Here is an 18,641-nt window from a genome sequence, read left to right as displayed (position 1 = left end):
TTATGCATTGTCTGTTATATATGTTGGGGTAGGACAGATTTCTGATATTTTATTACTTTCTTTTTTTCCCCCTAGACAAGTAGTTCTTTAATTGTCTTGTTCTGTGGAAGAGTCTGCCACAGATGTCCTCTCTCTAATCCACTTTATTTTCTCAAGCTTTAGAAGTATTTTATTTAGCACCTCAGTAGAAATTACCATGCAAACTACACAGGATCACAAAGCACACCACAAGAAGTTCTATGACCTCAAATCACCCAAACAAAAAAGCCTTAGCCACAACTTGCACATTTTCATTCCACCTTCACAGATTATTCTGCTGCTTTCTTCTTACATTCGCATTTCAGATTGCTATTGCTTTCCACTAACATGTTGTGTCACATCAAATCCTCACAGCAGAATGTGTGTGTGGGGGGGGGGGGAGGTAAATCAGTTTTCTGCTATACTTAAGATTTTCTCTACACTAACTTAATTACTATGTAATTGAGTAACTGATGCACACTTTATTTTATTTTAGATGGAAATACGGTACTTCTCCACACCTGTCCTTAACCACTATGTTTCTAAACTTCTTTCACTCCTTCTTAACTCTGAAGAACAGAAAATAATTTGAAGAAATTTTGGTATTTCTTTTCTTTAACTCAGGATGTAAAGTTGAACACAATACTTCACAGAATTTTGTCTGAAGGCTAGGCAGTGCAATGCACAATGAGGAAAACTACTTTGTTAGACTGTTATAAGACATCACTTTCACTGAAAGACATGTCTTATAAATTTTGACATTAATATCTACCAGAATAAAGGTCAGGAAAAATAGAAGCTAGACACATTACTACTTTCATTTCCTTAAAACTTTGGTACGTCATTTAAATTTACATTGAAATTTCATTTGCCTCAGTTTCCAACGCTGGAATGAAGATCACAAAATTCATGTCTAGATAAGGCCCTCTATGACTACAGGGAAAAATCTAAGTCCTCTACAAATGATAGAACTAATCAGAAGAGGATTGGCATTTCTCTGATTAATATCAAATTCAGACATTCCAATCTGTTGCGTTTTAGAACATACTGTAGAATTCCTGAGTCTAGCTACATTTAAAACTGCTATCCATTGTCATCAAAAGAATCATCACAGACCAACATATTGTATATGTGTTTTTATCTTATAAATTATTCAGCTTTCAATTGAACTTTGAGTTGATGTTCCTTTGAGGAGCGAGACCTATGACTATTCGTGGAGCTTATTACTCAAATAAATTAGGTATTTTGGTGTTCTCTTGGGAAAACATAGGAAAAAATTATGCAGAAAAATAACTACCACTGTTGTGTCCTACAACATTAGTTCACAAAGCTCTGTAAAAAATGGCTCTCCAACAGCTGCACAGCATGGAATCTGATACTACTAGTCTTTGGGATTTCTTAACAATGAAGGAACTTTCCAAATAGAAATTCAGTAAAAGAAAAAGGATGCAAAAAAAATGCACGCCAAGGGAATCTATTTTTTTCACATTCTATATCAATGGAATGCAAGTATATCCAGCACTTAGCAAAAGTTTGCAGGAAACTCCTAAGAAATATATATTTATCAAAATGAGTTGTAACATTACCAGCCTCTGAATTCAGTTCATCTGCTTTCTGTACACTTATAAACTTGGTGCACACACTTATTCCTTTTTCATGTCAACATATGATAATTGCCTGTAGGTAGGAGGTCAGTGAAGGAAGCCTTAATTCATGGATAAATATGTTTATACCAAAGAAGTAAACTGCATAGTAGAATCTGCTGTTACAGTTTAATGAAATAAAGTCTCCTATTTATTTAGGTTTAACTAATACTATTTTTTCTGATTTCACAGTGAAGAATCCCAGCACATTCAGGTCCATAAGGATTCAGGCACTCATTCCTGCTCTATGCAACTTTGGCAGCAATTTAACTGTAAATGACTCTTTTAGCATGAATTGTGTGCTTAAAGATGTTTGAAGTGTGTTTAAACAGAACTCTCTGAGCTGCATTCCAGAAGTTATGCAGCACCAGACAGATAAGATTACAGTGGTTATCAGGAGTAGCAAATTGGAAAAGTACTACAGGAAATGAACTCTTGTCAATAATCTAGAGTGCTACATTTAGGTCAGTTGTACCTGAAATTGTTTGGTGGGGTAATTGCTCTTTGGTCCAGACTCTGCTCTCTGAGCCTGTCAGAGTGCTTCCAGGTCCACTGAGTTGGATTCACCAATTTTCTTCCAGATTCATTTTCTAAAAGAAAAAAAAATGTATCTTTAATATATGATAGCAAGCTCATGAGGAACAGAACAAACCACTCACGTTATTCTAACTTTTAAAAGTAGGTTTTTAATAAATGCATTTAACAATAGTTTTTTAAAAAGTCTAATATACAACTTATTTCCTTAGTTCTCTGGAAGAGAAATTCATTCAATTACTCACTTTTTATTTGGTCCTGCAGAGACTTTTCAGATCAGTTAGATATTTAAGGTGATTTGGAGCAATCTTTTGCTTTTGCTGATTACTCAATAATCAGTAAAAGGTTAGAATGTCATTCTTAAATTCTACAATGTATCCTAGGACAACATTATTCACATTTTAAATCAGTTTGAGTCCTTGTCTGATAGTACAGCTTATTGCTTCATAATTTAAGATGCTTTATGCATGTATTCATAGGACTGTGATAAATTCAGCTTTAGGAATGCAATCTAATGAGCCATACACTGACCCTTTCCTGCAGTTAGCTGGATTCATACAGGTATTGGAAAACAGCACCTAGCCTTTCTGCCTTCTGATTTCTTATAAGTAATATAATATTCTGCTTTGAGAGCACAAAATACCCAACAGTACTATTCCTTCTTCACATTAAAGTGTCAGTATTAATAGAAAGAATCTTAAGGTGATGAAGAGTCTCCTCTATAAGCTACCCAGCATGTGTTTACTTTCTACACAGACAGACAAAGCATCATATTTCTAGTCATTACTCAAAGCTTGTGATTAGCAGCTACCATAATTAAAGAAACCATTGTGATATAACTACTGCTGAAGAACATGAATGCACTTAATACTTAAAAAATACTAAGGGACTAAATACTCTGCTGAAGGCCGCAGTAAGTACATCAGTTATTTTAGCCATTGTTTCTTGTGTAGAACTTCAAATTCAAAGATCCTCATTAAACTAAGTACATGGCAATAACAGACGAAGTGTTAATGCTGCAGCAGTGGAGTGTGTCAGGAAAATGAAGAGACCCTGAGGGGCTCACCATGTTTTTTATGCTCAGCTAAATTCAGCAGCATTACCATAAATTCGCTAAAAGATACTGTACTCAATGTCTTACATTTTACTTTTCAGGCAAGGAAATATCCTACAGAATTAGAAAAAAAAAAAAAAAAGAAAAAAAAAGTAAACAGAAATATGATTATAAACTATTTTTAAACAAACTATTTTAATGTAAATACACTAAGAAGTATTCATTATTTTTTCAAATTTTAGAGAAATAAAAAGCTGGCCTTTTCATCTTCTAAACAATGTCAAAATCTATGTCAAAATTTCAGTAATTTTATGTAGAAATGGGACCTTTTCACAAACGAATTTGAGTTTACTTAATAAAATTATTTTCTAAATTAAAAATAAGGACTCAATATAGAATTATGCATAAAACCACTGCACAAGAATTGCAAATGCTTGAGTTCTAGCTATTTTCTTTTAATCCTTTTCCAAGATGGTATTCTGAGGGAGACATTTAACCTAAAAAAAGGAGTTTTCTTCTGTCTAACCATTAATTCCAATAATTTCCAGTAAATTATATCCAGTGTTTTATACACATTTATACAAGCATCTTCAAAGTGGCCTTAATATGGCTTTTCTCTTCGATTTCAGAATGAACTTCTCCAAGGGTAGGACAGACTTATTTATTTACTAGTAAAAGGAGATAAGGACTATAATACACCGTGCTGCTTCAATTATAAACTCAACTGAAAACAATAAATCAATAAAGCCTGTCAAATAATAGATATAGGTCTACTTTTCTATCTTTGGCTAAGCAGTACGTCGTTATTTAGCCATGCTTCAGCAGCACGGCTGGTGGCCAGGATGAGCGATGAGGGTGATGAGAAAGCACCGCGCTCCTCCTTGCCACTTGCAACTCCAGCAGGATGCACACAGCAGAGCTTTGACTTTCACAGCAAAATTTGCCATACCAGAATGTGTTCACTCTTTCCATAACAAAAACATTTGTTCTCAAAAAAGAAAACAAAAAAAACGAGACGTAGCGCAAACAAGTGAATGTAATCTTTATATCCTAATTTGTTGCTTAATTAAAAGTATGGTTTAAAAAAAACAATGTCTCTTAAGTTTTTCTCCCAGTGCCGTAGAAGCATTCATGTCTACATACAGCAACATCAGTCTTGATTATGATAAACAATAAGCATTAACATGTGAAAATGAATCACAGAACTGCAGGGGTTGGAAGGGACCTCAACAGATCACTGAGTTCAACTCCCTGCTAAAGCAGGTACCCTACAATCGTCCACACAGGTAGACAACCAGACAGGTCTTGAATATCTTCACAGAAGGAGAATCAGTTGCTAAGCATGCAGAGGTAACGCCTTCCACTATGCATTCTTGACCTTCTATTTCAAATCTGAAAATCCGATATCCCACAACTCTCTTGTGTTTATATGAAGCTTTGCGTGTACAAATCAAGTTTCTCCATATGCATTATCTTTTCAGAGACCTGTGTTAATCTAAGCTTCATAAGTACACACACACAGCCACAGGCAATTTATTTGCCCTGAAGAATGCAGGAAAAATGAAGTCCCCACAGTTTTCTGTTAAAACACTGGTAATTATAAATATGCTTTGTTTCAAGAGCTCAAACAAAAAAAACTCAATTACCTCTGCAAAAGTAGAAATATAGAGTGTATATACATACCCGTAACAGGCTAAAGCTGCTTACCACCTAAGGAAAGAATATTTAAAAGACCAACTGAATGACATGGTCTCTGAGATGACCTAAGTGATGCATTTATCTGATGATGTTCAAAAATGTAACCAGTACTTTATCCTTATCAGTAATACACGTTTCAGTAGCAGAAGAAAATTCCACCAAAAAGTTAAATTCTAAATGATGCTGAGAACAAATCCCATAAAGACACTCAATTCTTATTAAAATCTGAAGGTACAGAAGGAAAACTGAAACAGTAAAAAATATCTCAAGGAAACATCCAGCTCTATCCCACTCTCATGTATACATCTTTTCCCTTTAGTGGGCTGTATACCTTCTTTCAGTCTAACAGAATATTTTAACAGCAGCAGTCACATTAACACAGTCACATCAAGTTGCTTCTTGTGGTGATGTAATTTGATTTACAAGTTTTACTGGGAGAGGTGAAATAACTACAAATCTTTCCAATAGTTAGATAATTAAAAAACTGACTTCAAGAATTAGTTTTAAAATTTATGAGACATTTGTGATGGACAGACGTTAGCAGATAACAGCTTACATAAATTTCCAAATACTAAAGTCATGCCTCTGATTATTCAGAATAATGAATGAATAAAAATGCAGTGGGCCTAATCCTGCTCCTGCTGACATTAGACAGACATCTGTCATGCTTTTCAATGGAAACTCAACCTCTTAAAAGTAAAGTCAAAGTTCAAGATATATAAAGACAACAGGTCAAAAAATCAGCTGAAGAACAGTAAACTTTTTTTTTTTTTTTTCCTAGCAGAATATGAAATTCTGAATCCAACATGAAAACAGAAGACTTCATATACGACAACAAAATGTTCTCCCTATCATTTATGGTATTCACATTTTTTTCCCAACAGCATTCTTAAATCTTTAAACAAGTGTAAACATTTGTGAGCCTTTACATTAACTTTTACGTATATCTATTAAAAGACAATCTCACTGCCAATATTACCTTAAGATAAATGTGCACCAGTCTCACAAAACTATATAAACTTAAAAACTATATAAATTAAATATAAATTAAAAAAAAATGTTTAAGAGTTTTCTGAGATACAGAAGTAAGAGAGTGAATGCTTCTCATCAAAGGAAATATGCAGCATTGTCACTTAGTGCTCTTGGAAAATTTGTAATATCTGCACTGAAAGCAGACAGCCTCTGAGCATCCTGGCTAATACTGTACACCATGTTTTCTGATGTTAAGTGTAGCTTAGGTAGGATTAATATTTTAAAGAATCAGCTGCTGCTAAACAATAATTTAAAACTAATGAGGAAAATGCACAACTAGCACTGAGAAATTTATGAGACAGCTGAATGCAACTGTTCTCTCTGACTGTAAAGAACAATGGAGAAAATGGAAAATACAACAAACAGCTGAATGAAAGACCTCTGAGCTTTCTTGATTGCAAGAAGCAATGGAGATCATAGAATCACAGAATCACCAAGGTTGGAAAAGACCTAAAAGATCATCCAGTTCAACCGTTCACCTATTCCCAATAGCTCCCACTAAACCATGTCCCTCAACACAACATCCAGTCTTTCCTTGAACACCCCCAGGGTCGGTGATTCCACCACCTCCCTGGGCAGTCCATTCCACTGCCTGACCACCCTTTCTGAAAAGTAATACTTCCTCATGTCCAGCCTGAATCTCCCCTGCCGTAGCTTGAAGCCATTCCCCCTGGTCCTATCACTAATGACACGAGAGAAGAGGCCGACCCCCAGCTCACTACAGCCTCCCTTCAGGAAGTTATAGAGAGCAATGAGGTCTCCCCTGAGCCTCCTCCTCTCCAGGCTGAACATTCCCAGCTCCTTCAGCCTCTCCTCATATGGCCTGTGTTCCAGACCCCTCATGGGGACATGAGATGGTGAACACAGAAAGAAAATCTCCACAGCATTATTTGTAACTCTTCCAAAATGATCAACCTGTCCATGCCATGACAGTCAGGAATCTGAAAATTTCCTTAAGTATGTAGATGGCACCCCAACAGGATTGGATGACTCCAAATGTCCCCTATTTCAAATCTTTAAACTACTGCAAAACAATCTATGTCAGGAGAAAGGCATTTACATTCAAAACTGTTGATCTGGAAGCACTTCAAAAGACAACAAATAACTTTTTTTGTGTTCAGATTCACCTCCTCAATACAGTGTTGCTTAGAGAGCCTGAGCAGAAGAAAATCAGGCAGGTAATCAACGTAGCTTGCTAATTAAACCAAGCATTGGGCAAATAAATGATTTTGATTTCTGGATCTTTCCTGCTGTTTTCTGAAGCAAACTAGAGGTAGTGAAAGAATCTTAAGAAATATTGATAGCCATACAAATGGAAATGTGAAACAGCACCAACTTCCAGATTATAGACCTATACAGCACATACTGTAATCTATGAACTGTAGACAGCTAGGGTTATAGTAGATATAGTTTTACCCTCCTACATTGAGAGATATTGGTGAAGAATCTTATCATGAGTCAATGTAGTGACAGCACATGGATTACAATCCCAGATTTGGGGCGGAACTTTTTACACATTAGATACCATGCATAAATTCAGAGGTAGCTAATGAACACATCTGAGAATTCTGAGTACCTAATAAACTTTCCTGTGGACTAATGTTCAATCTTTCCCTCTGTTGTCAAAAATAAATTTTTCTTCTTTCTTATATTTCAGAATTCTGTATGGGGAGACTTTCTTTCAGTCTGATATTCTGTCCTCCTAGAAAGTGTCACTCTGAACTTGCCAGTTATAACATGCCTAGACCAAAATAAATTCATACATTCCAATTAATTCCTCTTTAAAATATTCACTTATATGAAGATATTGTGCGTTAGGATTCTCAGAGCTAACAAGTTGACTATTTATAACTAAATTTAATGCAAAAAAAAAAAAAGCCTTTGTTAGTGAAATATCCATTTCAAAAATTTTAATATTGAACAGAAAGCAGTATGTTTATTTTGTGGTAAATCATATTGCAAGTAAGGGTATCAGTAGCACATATATTAACAGCCTTTTAATCACAATGATAACATATTATATGATATAATACATTATATAAGCTCATAACGCCCAAACTCTAGTCTGGACCTGAAAACTACCACTATATTTACTCAGTTACAATTTACATTATAGAAAATACTCTCGTGAATGAAACTCACTGTTGATTTGTAGAAACTTGTGCTGATTAGACTGCACAGTATTCACAAACATTCGTTTGGAATATAAGGACCTCTTAAGTGTCAGAAGAAAAAAATAAAAGCACAAATAATGCCAACAAACCTGTCTATATTTGCAAATGCTTTTAGAATAAGCTAGATTCCTAAATAAAAACTAATATTCACTATGAGTTATTCACTGTCCCTCAATTATTCTGTCATTTAAACAACAGTCAAAACCAAAAGCAGTATGTGAACATTTACCTACAAAGTACAACTAAGTGTAAGTGTAAAAAATAAAAAAGAGTAACTCTCCTCAAGACCTACATTTGCCTGCATAAACAAGTGGAAAATACTTGAGAAGAGTGAATATAACTCTACTGATTGGATTTCTTTGCAAATAATCTCTGAAGATACTAGAGCACTAAATTAATTCCAAAGTACATTTTTATAGTAAGAATGAATCCATACCTGTTACTCTTTTACATTAAGGCACTTTATGGCTTCAGAGTATATTTCCCAGATGACATCATGAGTAAGTGACATCATCTACCTGGCATATGACACCATCCTACATGACATCCTTGTTTCCAAACTGGACATAAATAGATTTGATGGATGGACCACTCAGTGGATGAGGAATTGGCTAAAGGCTCACACTCAAAGCATTAGTCTACATCTCAATGTCTAAACGGAGGCGAGTGACAAGTGGTGTCCCTCCTGTCTGTACTGAGATCAATACTATTTAACATCTTCGTCGGTAACATGGAGAATGGCATAGAATGCACTCTCATCAAGTTTTAGGCTGGATACATGGAAAAAGTTTTTACAAGGGTAGTGAAGCACTGGAAGAGGTTGCCAGAGATCTGATAGATGCCTCATCCCTGGAGACATTCAAAGTCAGGCTGGACTAGGATCTAAGAAACACGATTTAGCTGTAAATGTCCCTGTTCCTTGCTGGGGAGTTGGACTAGATCACCTTTAATGTCACTTTCAATTCAAACAATTTTATGATTCTATGTTAAGTTTGCATGTAACACCAAGCAGAATGGTGTGGTCAACACACTGAAGGGAATGGACAACATCCAGAAGGATCCTAACAGTTCAAGAGGTGTGCCCACACAAACACCATGTGTTTCTACACCTTTTTTGGAGCAATTGCAAACAGGAACACAGACTGGAGAATGAGAAGGACACAGGGGTACCTATAAATGAAAAGTTTAACGTGTGCCTGCAGCTCTGAAAGCTAATCATATCCTGGGCTACCTTACAGGAAGCACAGCTAGCAGGTAGGTGATTCTCTCTATCTAGCCCACTCTTACAAGACCCCACCTGGTGGATTGCACTGATGTTCTAGGACCCCAGGATAATAAAAACATGGGCTGTTAGAATAGCTCCAGAAAGGGATTGTGAAGATGATCAGAGGGGCTGGAGAACCCTTCCCATGAAGAAAGGCTGAGAAAGTCGGGGTTATTTAGCTTGGTGAAAGATCTAAGAAGTCCTTAGAGCAGCCTTCCAGAACATAAAGGGAGCCTACTGGAAAGATGAGAAGCATGCTTCATCTCCATGCCTATAACCATGCCAAAAAGAAACTAAGAATTCCTGACTAGAAAATAAAACATGCTAAAATAAATAATTTCTGGATTAAAAGATAATGCAAAGTAAAACAAGCTGATAGCCTTATTTAGATTCAAACAGAATTTAAATAAGGCCACAACAAAAAGAGATACTACCTTACAAGATGTAATCACATTTACAGGAATACTCCCATTTATAAGTGAAAGGAGGAAACTTTATCCTCTCATCATCACCCTTGAATAATAAGAGAGCTCCACATCTACCTTCATTGTAGTGTCCAACAACTTTGGGTTTCTCACAGAAAGCAACTGTTGATTATTGACTGCACTGGCCAAAATAATAAGAATGAAGGACGAGATAAAGTAACATGCTATGTGGAGACAGAGAATGTAATGGCCTTTACAATCATCACAGAAGAAGCAGAGTACTCTTCCCTTTACTGTAAAATTGTTCGTGACTGGGGAGGATGGGAAAGTGAAGAAGAGAAAGATTTCAAAATAGTAAATGGTCTCATGCAATAGTTTGAGCAGTGGGTGATAACACAGTCAGCTCTCTGTGCCACAGGACAAAAAGTCATCTCATCATTAGTCTGAAAATACAGCACAAGATGTGTATTCTCCTTTCTCTGGTTGTGAAGGGTAGAAGAGTATAGAAAATAAAAGCAAAATTAAACATCAATTCTGAAAAGATGTGGAAGATCACAAAATGTTCATCTCATCTAGCAAAAGACACTAAGCAATGTAAGAATACAAGTAAGAGGAAGAGACAAAGAAAGAAACAAGATGTTTGAATGTTGGGTGACTGGTGCAAGTGGGAGAAGTTAAAGGACAAGAACAGATACAACAGAAAACTTTGCACAAATGGCTATAAAGGAAAATTAAAACGGAGCTTATTAACAATCTTGTTGAGAAGGTCACAGGAATGACAGCTGAATATTTTTCATAATTTACAGTATTTTAACTTTAAAAATATTAAGGTAACTCACAACATTACAGCTTCTGTTACATGCTAATACTATCCAAAAGTGGTCTTTATAATGTAATATTTGATTGCCATTCCCAATATGCCAAATATGCCTGGTCCATCACCATAATTAAGTGAATGGTATCAGGCTGTTTCTTCTCTTCCACCCAGCAAGTTTCAAAAGCAGCTGTTTACTGAACCATTTCACTGTTTCTGTGCCTGTTGCTTCCATCCCTTTTGTCACAGTTTATTGTACTGTCACAGATTTGCAAAGAAGTTAAAATTTTTACAATTTTCTCAGAATGTTCTGCTTTGATCATGGTCTTATTCATACACAGGAAAATCTTTTCAATGTCAAATATCCCAATTAAGGATACAGAGGATGACATCCTGCCCATTACCTACTCTGTGTCCTAGACTGGTATGGTTGGTTTGTCATCGATATTGAAAAATAATGCTAGGTTCTCCTCTTGAGACTGAGCTGCTGCTCAAATCTTAACAGAAAAAAATGTTCTGTTGCTGGGAAAGCAAAGAGAGCCACAAGGCTTCCAGAGTGTATACGGATCTTTAACGCTTCGTCAGGAAGAATACCAGCAAGCACAAAGGTATCCACTTGCATCTCAACCCTACAGTAATAACTGTAAGAGATATGATTAAGAACTGCAGACTGTCTCAAATTCTTGTGTTTAAAAGCCTGAATATGACTGTTTTCATGGCTTCAAAAGACAACAATTGACCCAAATTATCAGACTCTCTGAGACCCAAATTCTCCAAGGTTTCTGCGGATATGAAACTGAACGCATTGAGCTCCTAAGAAAGATCTAAAATTAAGAACAGAATTTAGTGCCGATATTGAGAATAAATTAGGAGTTCTACTGTGTGTGACTAAAACCATGATGTATTTACAATTTCCATCTTCTTTATGTTGAAGTCAATAGAAAAAAAAATCCTACTTTATTTAAATGCTTAACGGCAGCATAACAACCATAAATTTAGGTAAGACACTTCAAAACTCTCACCTTGTACTACCCAATTATCTGAGGAATGTAGTATAAATTAAAACAACTGTCAGCAGTCTAGATTGACTCTGCTCTTATTGTCATTTATTAATATTGATATAGAGATCTATTACTGAAATGAGGATAAATCAAGCCCTTAAACAATAGGTGGTTTAACATTACTAGCTTAGATATCCATTTTCTTCCTGTATATTTTTAATAATCTACACTACTTAGAATCAAATATTTATTACAAAAACTCAAAGGACTTCTCACCTAATTTTTCCTAGGGGTTAATCAATAAGTCTAATTAAAAAAGATTTTTAAAGGGAAAAAAAAGCCAACAAAAAAACCCAATAACCTAACATTCAATCTATCCAATACCTCAGGACTTCTGGTAGTACTGAATGCAAGGAGGAAAGGCTTTCTACTTGCCATAATTAAGAGCCTTCAAGAATTATTAGAAGTTAGATGCAGATATTTCTGCTTACGAGACAGACAGCAGTATAAAAATGTCTGAGTCACAGTAGCTATGAATTTTTGCATGCAAACTAGGTGACAGCCTAAACAGCTGCGATTAAAAAAGGCCACCAGAATTCCATGTTTCTGGTGATTCAGATGCAGGCAACAAACAGAGCAACAGCCAACAGGTAATGATCCAAGTGTTACTGTGTTAAAGAGGGAAGAGAAACGCGAGAGATTGCTCAGAAGCAATACATGGTGAACATGAGACCAGACACAAAGACTCGTCAGACAGAGAGGACTAGAAAGGCAGAGATAAGGAAAGACAATGCTTATCATGACATGTTATCTATCTTATGTACAACACGCACCATTCAATGCACCATTCACTGAAATATGTAAACATCAGTACAAAAATCATTACAGTTGTGTTTCTAATGATGATCCAATTTGCAATTGCTGATCTGTATTTCTATTATAGAAGCCTTTGTGCTATTTTAAATGAACAGTCATTTTCATTCAAAATGAACATAATATGCTGTAGGGCAAAATTTTCCGAAAATAAGAGGATTTTTAAAAAGCTTTCATTTTCATTAGTAAGAATCAGCCAACAATTTTTAAATAGTTGAAAGGTTAGGGAAACATACAAATATGAATGGAAATGAGAAAACAATTTTCCATCTCATTTACTAAGACTCCTATTCAAAAAGAAAAAGAAAAAGAAAAAGAAAAAGAAAAAGAAAAAGAAAAAGAAAAAGAAAAAGAAAAAGAAAAAGAAAAAGAAAAAGAAAAAGAAAAAGAAAAAGAAAAAGAAAAAGAAAAAGAAAAAGAAAAAGAAAAAGAAAAAGAAAAAAGAAAAAAGAAAAAAGAGAAAAAACTGCATAGATGAACTTCAATAACTGTATTTATCACAAATTAATTACAAAATCTAGTTAGGAACAGGCTGCTAACATAAGGTAAGACAGGTTGCAGACAGTAGTCCTTTATGTAAAAGCAAATGTCAAAAGAAAAGCTCTGATATTTGGTTGTGGGCTCCCACTTTTCACATAGGCATTTCCTAAATCCATGCTTGATGAGCTTCTCCAGCTATAAATTCTGTAAATTCCCTCTGGAGCAGTGCAGAGTGTGCTTCATGAAAATGTCATCTGCCAGCGCTGCAATTACTCACACTCTAGCAATCATGTGCACAATGCAGAATGGGTCGAATTCAGGTGAGAACGAGAACCAGCAATCAAGCCTCTGGAATTGAGAACAAAGCCATTTTCTTTCATTTGCCATCAACACAACCATCAAGGCCTTAATTACAAGGCAAGTGTCAAGCCTGGCTGCTGAAAGGCTTATTATTATACAGCTCAGCTTCAAATCAGTTTTGTATTGATGAACTGCAAAAATGAGGAAGCTAGCTTAGCCCCACAAGAAAAGAAACAGGGACTAACTGATTATGTGATTGGCAGGAAGAAACAAGGCCATTTAAAAACACATTTTTAGACAGTAAAAGAATTAGTGAACAGCACCTCTAAAACCTTTTCATAGACATGTTTTCCACCTCAACAGCAAATATCGGTGGTCTGATAATTTAAAAGGGCACCTTCTTCAGTTGAAATTATTGTAGTATCCACAAAAAAAAGAAAAAAAAAAAGCCAACAAAAAATGCTGTCAGAAGTCACTCCTTTGGCCGCACATTTTGCTTTTTTTGTTATGGTGTTTTTATTTTTCCAGACAATAACACATGGCTGTGAATGTTCTCATTGCTCCCTTAACGTTAATTGTATGTCTATATATTGAACACATGCAGAAAGATTAACTAAACTGCATATGTATTCACAAGTCCTTGCCCAGCAATTACCTATCCACTCCAGATTAGTTGTTCTCTTATTAGAGAGATGAGAAATTATCATTTTCTAAGCAAACAAATGAATTCATATTTATTCAAATAAATTATTAATAAGAAACTTGTTATAAGTTAAGCCAAATGCCACCTTTTTTACCATTTTCTGTATACCTTTTCTGTTACAGCAAGGCCTAAATTTTTAAATGGCTGTTGATGCAACATTATGAATATAATAAGTTGATATTTTTTTTTTTCTCTTTTGGTTATCTCAACACATATTTCTGTCTTTGCCACTGCATGTTTAACGTGACTGGAGAAACTTTCTCAGTTCACTGATCTGCCCTTCTGAACCTATGATGAATAGGCAAAAGTGGATCAACAGAACTTTACCACCAATTTTATATATTCTACTTAAAATGCTGACAGTCCATAGCTTTTTCCTTACTGATTGCCTCATTCATTAGATACTCAACACAAATGCATTTCATCAAATCCTAAAAATTTCAATGGTCCATTCTTCAGCAGGGTATTCAAAAACTTGAACAGGAGAAAATAAACATTAACACAAAAGAGATGAGAGCACATGACAGTGATAGTCACATCTGCATTGTGGTATTGATTTCAATGGTTACAGGCTGGATTTATTTTCACATGATACATTGATATTATATGTGATATATTGAAATTACATACAATTCATAAATAAAATCAAATACTAAGAACTCAGATAATAACAGGATAATATCCACTGGGGGGGAAAAAAAAAAAAAAAAAAAAAACCAACATATTTTACCAGGAAAAACAATAAAAATCCAGTTGGATATTTTTATTTTTTGGGGGGGAAATAGTAGTCAGTCTTTCAGGGAATATATTTGAGAAACTTCCTGGTGATTTCAATGAAGATTAGGCAATTCTACTATGTCTGCTCGCACCTGTACTGCTTAAACACTTCTTTTTTTTTTTTTTTCCAGAACACTGGATTGACTACTTCTCATTTTGCCATCGAATTGCTCTGTATTTATGAATAGTACAGAAATCTCTTATGAAAGCAATGTTAATTTCAACTTTCCCCACTATTATTATTTGCACTTACATACCTCCTTTCTTCCAAAGGAGTTTTAAAGGCCATCTGATCTATTTCAGTCACAGAATCACAGAACCACAGAATGGCCAGGGTTGCAAGGGACTTCAAGGATCATGAATCTCCAACCCCCTTGACACATGCAGGATCACCAACCTCCACATTTAATGCTAAACCAGGCCTTCCAGGGCCCCATCCAATCTGGCCTTGAACACTTCCAAGGACGGGGCATCCACAACCTCTCTGGGCAGCCTGTTCCAGCACCTCACCACTCTCTGGGTAAAGAATTTCCCCCTGATGTCCAACTTAAATCTCCTTCCCCTCAACTTAAAACCATTTCCCCTCGTCCTACACATATCAACCCTTTCAAAGAGTTGATTCCCCTCCCCTCTGTAGGCTCCCTTTAGGTATTGAAAGGCTGCAATGAGGTCACCCTGCAGCCTTCTTTTCTCCAGGCTGAACAAGCCCAGATCCCTCAGTCTGTCCTCATAGGGGAGGTGCTCCAGTCCAGGCCTCACAAGAGTAGAGTAGAGGGGGACAATCACCTCCCTGTCCCTGCTGGCCACCCCTCTTCTGATGGAGCCCAGAATACCATTTGCCCTCCAAGCCGCAAGAGCACACTGTTGGCTCATATTAAGTTTTTCATCTATCAGGACCCCTAGGTCCTTCTCCACAGGGCTGCTTTCAAGGACCACTCCTTCCAGTCTGTATGGATGCCTGGGATTCCTCTGGCCCAAGTGCAAAACTTTGCACTTTGCCGTGTTGAACCTCATCAGGTTCACCCGGGCCCACCTTTCTAGCCTCTTGAGGTCCCTCTGAATGGCATCCCTTCCTTCAACCGTGTTGACCGCACTGCTCAGCTTGGTGTCATCAGCAAACTTGCTGAGGGTGCACTCGATTCCTATATCGATGTCATTGATAAAGATGTTAAAGAGCACCAGTCCCCAGACAGACCCCCAGGGGACACTGCTCATTACCGACCTCCACCTGGACATAGAGCCATTGATGACCACCCTCTGTCTGTGGCCTTTCAACCAATTTCTTATCCATCAAGTGGTGCACTCATCAAGTCTCATTCCTTTCATTTAGGAGGTCATTATCTTTTTGTAACTCAATTTAGGGTTCTAAATCAAGATATCTTACTGCACCACAGATATACATACAAACTACGCTTTCTTTTCTTAGTCTTTTCTTACTTAGGAATAACAAGCAGAACAATGCATTTGTTCCTCAGTTTCAAAGATCAAAAACTTTTCAACCTGCATTCTTCTGAGTTAACCTTAATCAAGAGAAGAGCCAACTGTCAAGAACTACATACACAGGACAATATCCTGAAATCATTATGAAATGTACCTAAACTGAAAGATTCCTGAAAAATATCATTGATACATGTTGTTAATAAGCCCATACTTGGGTACCTAGATCAGAAGACCGCTGTACTATGCCTGAAAAAAAAAAACAGGTATTTCAACAGCTCTTAGAATTGGTAAGTATGTGAAGAATATTGAGATACTTAAAGACACAGGCAAGTGGAATTGGTCCCAGTGGCTGATCTGAAGTTTACTAGCATGGTTTGATGTTCTTAAAATGGAAAGACTGCTGTGGCTGGAACTTTTGGTTATGTAAGGGCAAATAGAAGGCACGTTAGTATATAGATACAGATAGTTCTAGAATGTCTGAAATAAGAGTTGTGTGTCACATGCTCTATATACTGAGACAGAATGGAATACGTTATAAAAACTGTAAAATGTAAAGAAAAAATAGTAATTTTTAATACTTAAAGGTGACAGATCCTTATGTGAATAATTGGGCTGGCAAGGAAAAGGGAAATCTTTTCTACGTAAATTTGAGGATGCTATCAAAATAAATATGCCTGACAACGTTAAAAATAATTACTATTGTAAAGAAAAGATATGTTTATATTGAAGAGGACAGTCGCTATTCTAAAAATATTTTTTACTCCAACAGTGTATTCCTACAGTGAGGGCAGCACCAACATTCACTTGGCAGGTAGCAGGAATATAGAGGAACTGTAAGCCAGTGTCTCTGATAAATACGTAGACATGAATGAGCCACTGACATTTTCTAAACTAGAACTTCATCGTGTATTATGTACTTGAGTAAAGGAACAGCTTTTACTTGGCAAATCACTGGACTGCATAAAATGTAGAGGTACCAACAATTACTCCTACTAGTTTCTGAAACTTTCCAAGAGAGCCTATGAGATTTCTGGAGTCCGCAGAGATGGACTCAAATTGAATAAAGGAAATGGACAGAACTGTAATTATCCTACTTTCAGTTGTCTGAAGGCCTTCATACGGATTTAATTCTAAAGGACAGTGACTGTTAACTGTTGTTTGTGATCCTGAGTCCCTCAGTTTTGAGTATTCAGCCGAAGATGTTACTCAGCTTCTGGGACAACTCTGAGCTGCTACCATGTAGAAATAATATTATTTATGATTTCTTATGGTGGAAGTCAAAGGTCACTCATCACTTTGGACAGGCTTAGTCATCCTATACATTCAAATCCTTAGATACAAATGGACAGCAAAGATTCAGCTAAACAGGATCTTTTCTGGAAGCCGATGAATGACATAACTTAGATGAAAGAATGCTATGATCTGGAAAATTTTTAAGGTATAAAATCAGCAAAGTAGCTGAGATATTTGAGTTTCTAAATTGTCTACCAGACTCATTCCGCCAAGTTTCTTTCATAAATTTTTATAAGGATTTTATGGCCCAATTACATCTTTACATGATAGAACTCATTCCAAAGGTCGTAATTTCAGTGCATAATTGCTGCATGGACCAAAAAGGACTCTATCAGATAGAGGTTTTTATCCAAGTTTTTTGGTCTTCTCAAGATTATTTTTTCACATTTTTTCTAAAGTATTTTCATATTTTGAAGCAGTTAATGAAACTTTTACCATTAAAGAAAAAAAGAAAAAAAAAAAAAACAAAATGCACATCTGGCTCTTTTTTCTCTACTCCCATCTTAAAGAATGCATATTCATGATGGAGTACGCAGCATATCTTAAAATAAGATAATATTTTAGGCCTTTGATTATCACAACACTGTGCATATTAATGTAATTACAAAGTTATTTAAAAGCTGATAATAACAAATATTAATTGGAGAGCAGGAGAGAAAAGGAATGGTGAGTGATTTATCTTTTAAGCATGTGGTACTGGATGAACTTTTCTAAGTTCAGTTTGACAAAGTAAAACTAACGACCCAGCGAACAAAGATCGGTGCAACTGCATGTAAGCTCTTTTCTCTCCAATATTTTCTCTCATCTTGTGTCACCTTTTTTTTAATACTTTTACATCTAGATAATATAAAAAAAATTTAAAATCTTGTAAAGGTTAAAAAATCCTTCAAAGATCATCAGTTGTGCCCTTCTGGAAGACACTGCAAATGGAATACTTAGCCTTAACTTTACATGGACATAAGGTAAGTGTTTTCCCTCATGTTGTCTGAAATCAATATTGGCCAATTTCCCAGCTTTCTAAATCTATTACTTCATAGGTTACTATCATGTATTGCCATTGTATATATCATTCTTCTTTATTAAATCATTCTCTTATCTCAGAGATCTGCATAAACAGG

General features: G+C 35.9%; 1 protein-coding gene across 17 annotated transcripts in view; it reads right to left on the bottom strand.

Annotated features, from left to right (window-relative positions):
• The window catches only part of MYT1L (myelin transcription factor 1 like), a 296,204-nt gene that overhangs the window by 209,180 nt on the left and 68,383 nt on the right, over positions 1–18,641 (bottom strand). For all 17 annotated transcript variants that reach the window (XM_052697138.1, XM_052697109.1, XM_052697148.1 and 14 more), the window contains exon 2: positions 2,137–2,251. The gene's annotated coding sequence lies outside the window, so the exon portion shown is untranslated. The remainder of the gene's footprint in view (positions 1–2,136; positions 2,252–18,641) is intronic.

Source organism: Tympanuchus pallidicinctus, unplaced genomic scaffold, assembly GCF_026119805.1.
Source record: "Tympanuchus pallidicinctus isolate F22 unplaced genomic scaffold, pur_lepc_1.0 scaffold1, whole genome shotgun sequence".
Classification (NCBI taxonomy): Eukaryota; Metazoa; Chordata; class Aves; order Galliformes; family Phasianidae; genus Tympanuchus; species Tympanuchus pallidicinctus.
Note: the sequence above shows the minus strand (reverse complement) of the source record. Positions and strands in the feature narration are given on the sequence as shown.